Here is a 1,451-nt window from a genome sequence, read left to right on the forward strand (position 1 = left end):
AACAAGAGCCCTTGAGAAACAATGTGACAACATCATCAGGCGTGGTGGGCGTGGTGGGTGTGTCTGGATTACCTGCAGCAATTTGTCTAACAAAAGGCCACTAATAGCCCTCAGATTGCTAAGAAGAAGGAGGGGGTTTGTCCTCAGGATCTTGAAATTTCAGTCAAGCTAGTGTTAAGTCGGTATCCATCAATGTAACAGTTAAAGCCGCTCTATTAATTGTTGTGTGTCTATCAAGATGTCTGGTCTGATTTTTGAATTGCTATTTTTCAAAATGAATAATGAGGAACTGGAATCTGAACAAATGATTGATCTCAGAAAATGATTACTCTCAAAAGCCTATAGCCTAAACTTGCTGCCATTTATTCTGTGCAAACTGATCATTTGTTACTGATCCCTTTTCACTCGAAACTCGAACAATGAATGCTGCTCTGCTCTGATCTGATCTGCTGTATTATTTGATGCATCTGTATCTGAACATATCCATAATATTGGTTAATGCATGTTAACCGTAACTAAGATGTTTTTACAACTTTATCGGGTCTATAAATGTATGATTGGTAGTGGTACAGATTGACTGACGTTAATATTATCAGTCTGAATGTCTGTAGTTTTCTGATTTTTGATCCAACCTAAGCTTTTTATCTTTTCCCAGCATGGTGTAAAATTCTTGTGTTGGATGATTTTGTTCATGTATTTGTGGTTCAGAAGCATCATTTTCACTAAAAGTTTCACTTGCAACACCTGCTGGATAATTTTTAGTTTGTTTTCCAGTCCCAGCCTGAAATACTCTGAAATACTCTATATATAATATATATACTGTATAATACTATACAGTATATATATATTATCTGTGATAAAACATTTGAATATGTAAAATATAAATATTATACATCAAGAGAAAATTAAATTAAATTTAAAAATAAACATGCTTTGCTTAATTATTGTTCTCGAATACAAACATTTCTATAATTTAACAATTTCATCACTAACATGCTTTAACTTGTTTTTAAATCTAGAGATATATAATAACTAAAACAGCTATTACAAACTTATATACAAGTTATACAAACCTCTTTCACAGTGTAAATACTTGAAATTGTCATGTAGACTCCAAACCCAGTGTTTAAATCACCACATTCAAGAATAAATGAACTTTTTTGTGCCCAGAACAAGACTGAAGACAGAGGACTATCAAGCTTTTCTGTCAGAGCTCCTCTTTTGTAGAATACACTGTCACTTGATCACTTAACATCACAAGCCTCTTCATTGTTCTCCTTTAACTTATTATTATAGGTTGGCTTTTAATTGTTGATTTTCTACGTTTTATACGTCTATTTGTGTTGTGTATTTTATGTGTTTTGGTTTTATTGTGGTGTAAACTTTGTAACTGTGTAACTGTAATTGTTTGTAACTGTTTTAAAAGGAGCCATACAAAAATTGTATTATTA

This window comes from Austrofundulus limnaeus, unplaced genomic scaffold (genome assembly GCF_001266775.1).
Source record: "Austrofundulus limnaeus strain Quisiro unplaced genomic scaffold, Austrofundulus_limnaeus-1.0 Scaffold304, whole genome shotgun sequence".
NCBI classification, from domain to species: domain Eukaryota; kingdom Metazoa; phylum Chordata; class Actinopteri; order Cyprinodontiformes; family Rivulidae; genus Austrofundulus; species Austrofundulus limnaeus.